Raw genomic sequence first — 3,440 nt, forward strand, 5'->3', positions numbered from 1 at the left:
CCATGGAGGGATTTCGTAACGCTTTCGATCATCCCTACGAACTCGTTGTTCGAGGGGGACAGGATCGTGCGTTGTGCCACAAGGTGGCTAATGGTCACCGCGGCATTGCGGAGACCGAACGGAAACATGGCCGGGGCGCTCCATGTAGAGTGTTCCGGAGAGAGGGTGAGGCGGCGCGGGTCCTCCCTGGATGGTTGTGGTCCAAGGGAGAAGCTGGGCTAGCACTCAAGCCTCCCGTCATTGAAGTTGACGGAGGGGAGAGACTGGACAGCGGCGTGGGCCAGCGCCAACTCTCCTCCTAGTGTGACAATGAAGTCCAAGTCACCGAAACGCACGTGTGCTCCCGGAACCCAGCTGATTGCGTGGTTAGCCATCCGCGGCCTAATTTGGAACGCGCAAAGGCCCCTACCTGGCGCGCCAACTGTCGGTGTTCCGAACAAACACCGGCTAGTAAATTTATGATTGTTGCGCATTAGGCCCGGATGGTGCACTAAAGGACACGAGGTTTATACTGGTTCGGGCTGAATGTCACTACGTCCAGTCTGCTGCTGCTGCTCGTGTTGTTAGTACCGAAAATGGTTCGTAGTGGGGGGTACAAACAGTCGAGAGAGGGACAAGTCCCAAGTCTCTGATGGAATGATCGAAAAGGTCGCCGAGAGCTTGGTCGTTGCTCAGCCGTGTGTGAAGTATCATGTGTGTGTGTTGAACTTATCCGTCAGTGTCAGTCCTTTTGGTGGGGGGCCTACCCTCCGTTTTATAGACCAAGGGAGGAGCTGGGGTTATAGATCGGAGAAAGAGGAAAATATCAAAGGTATTGAAGGTCCTTCGAGGGAGCCGGGTCTTCCTTTTTCCCTGTGCCTGCCCTGCTTAACACGGCAGACCATGTCAGAGGTGGCGTGTTCGCTGATCTTCGTAGGCCATGCCCTGGCCTTTTTTAGCAAGTGGGTGCGTCCCATCCTATGCCAGCGGATGGTGCGGCGTGCCGGAGAGCCGAGCTGTGACCCCTCGGAGAGTAACAGGGGAAGTGACAATACGCTCGTCATTGTAGATGAGGTGATTTCTATCTTGGACCGTAGTGGCTGTCGTATGCCTGTGTTAGTATCCACGCCCGAGGACTGAAGGCGGCACCTACTACACTGTGGGACAAAAGTCGGCGCCTACAACACTATTCAGGCACTGTTACATCGGAAAGGGCTTAAAGCGCCCGTCCCATCGTAAACTGACGGTACCTTCCTGCAGGCGTGCAGGGCATGGTCCTCGGTACTGCGTTTGACTCGAATGTCCTGTCATACCTTGTGCTTTTCATTATGAACGAGCAGGGTGCGATCGTCGGGGGAGACGGAGCCCACCCTCAGAAGTCGGGCGAGGTGGAGCCAGCCCCTAGCCGTCGGGCGAGGCGGAGGCCAACCCTCGGGGGTCGGGTGAGGCGGAGCCCTCCCTCGGACGTCGTGCGAGGCGGAGCCAGCCCTTAGCCGTCGGACGAGGCGGAACCAATCTTCCATCGTTCGGGCAAGAAGAGTAGCAGTGCTCTTGTCTGACTGGAAGCATCAACATTTGATGATTATTAGTCCTGCCTCATTGGGTACCCGAAATTAGGTCCCCGACAAGTCCTTGTCATGTATTCCACCGGTACATGCATAAAGTTCTTAACCATATTTATCTAGACTAAACTGGTTAGCAAAATGTTAAGGATTTTACGGTTTGATTAGTTGGATCATTGGTTATATCATGTTGTAATAAGATATACTCCCTCCATCTAGTAATATAGTGCATTCTACCATTCAAAATTTATCCTCAAATATAATGCATTCTAAAGGACAAAAATCAGTTTTGCATTAAATATTTTCCATTTATGAACCAATTACTATTAATCACATTGATGGTAGCGTCTGATTTAGAAATAAAATGAGGGTACATGCGTCTTTTATGTTCTCTCTTAAATTTGTCTTAAAATTCTTAGAATGCACTGTATTACAAGACAGGGCGAATAAGCTTTATTTTAGTTTAAACCACAACAATAATTTACTCCAACAATAATTTAGTGTGGAAAATATCTATTTATTAAAGAAAAAGATCAAGTGTTCAAGTATCATAATATTTTATTTATTATTAGTTTTATATTTATATGGAAAATAATTAAGAAAAAGAATAATAAATAAAAAAGGAAGAAAAAAGAACAGAAGATGCAAAAGCAAGCCCAACCAGAATCGAAAAAAAAACAAACGTGAAACTTACCACGCATATAATTCATAAAAGAACATATATATAGACAATACTGTAGTACCATTTCACGCAGGCTCTCGTGTGCATGCGGCCTCTTTGACCTCTTTGAACCTCCGTGAATCTTAGTGACAGCGTCAGTATGGTGGTATTTGCAGTACACCCAAGAGACATTGATGCGCCGGCAAATAGAGTCCTGGCCAAATACGGCCACAATTGTACCGGACTCGGTGAATTTGCCGAGTGCCAGGGGCACTCGGCAAAGCCCAATTTGCACTCGGCTACGCGTAAATTTCACAGCTACGCGGCCGACGGGATTCGAACCCAAGACCTCCCGCTGCGCACAAACCTCCTCTACCACTACACCACACTGTCACTTGTGTCTAGATTCCGTTTTAGTTCCTAATATATTATACTAAACCGAGTGTAAATTGCTTATTTGAGGCCCTAAATGAATTCAAATCAAAAAGTGGTCAACTACAAAGTTTCATAACTTTTTGAGATCTACAATTTTTATTTAGTAAGTTTTCCCATCCGAGGTCGTTTGAAAATTTTGAATTTTAAATTTGAGAGATTCAAACGTAGTTTTGCATGATAAGATGATTTCAAATCAAAAAGTTGTCAACTACATAGTTTCATAACTTTTGGAGATCTACAATTTTCATTTAGGAAGTTTTTTCATCCGAGGTCGTTTGAAAAATTCAAATTTTCAAATTTTCAAATTCAAACGTCGTTTTTGCATGAAAAATGATTTCAAATCAAAATGTTGCCAACTACAAAATTTCATAACTTATCAAGATCTACAAAGTTTATTTTGGTCATTTGTTCATCCGATATAGTGGTAGTAACATTGTTCACAAATCATATATATCTCTCTTCTATTTTCATGAAATTAATGAGAGATGTATATTTTATGAACAACGTTATTGTCGCTTTGTCAAATGAAGAAATGACCAAAATAAACTTTGTAGATCTTGAGAAGTTATACAACTTTGTAGTTGAAAAGTTTTTCATTTGAATTCATTTAGGGCCTCAAAAATTGATTTGAAAAACTGATTTGCCGAGGGCCAAAAAAATGCACACGGCAAAATACCTCTTTGCCGAGTGCCAAAACATAGGCACTCGGCAAAATACGGCTTTGCCGAGTGCTAGAAAAAAGGCACTCGGCAAACTGAGAGTAAATTGCTTGTTTGAGGCCCTAAATGAATTCAAATCAAAAA

The sequence above is a fragment of the Miscanthus floridulus genome, chromosome 14 (assembly GCF_019320115.1).
Source record: "Miscanthus floridulus cultivar M001 chromosome 14, ASM1932011v1, whole genome shotgun sequence".
In the NCBI taxonomy this organism is placed as follows: domain Eukaryota; kingdom Viridiplantae; phylum Streptophyta; class Magnoliopsida; order Poales; family Poaceae; genus Miscanthus; species Miscanthus floridulus.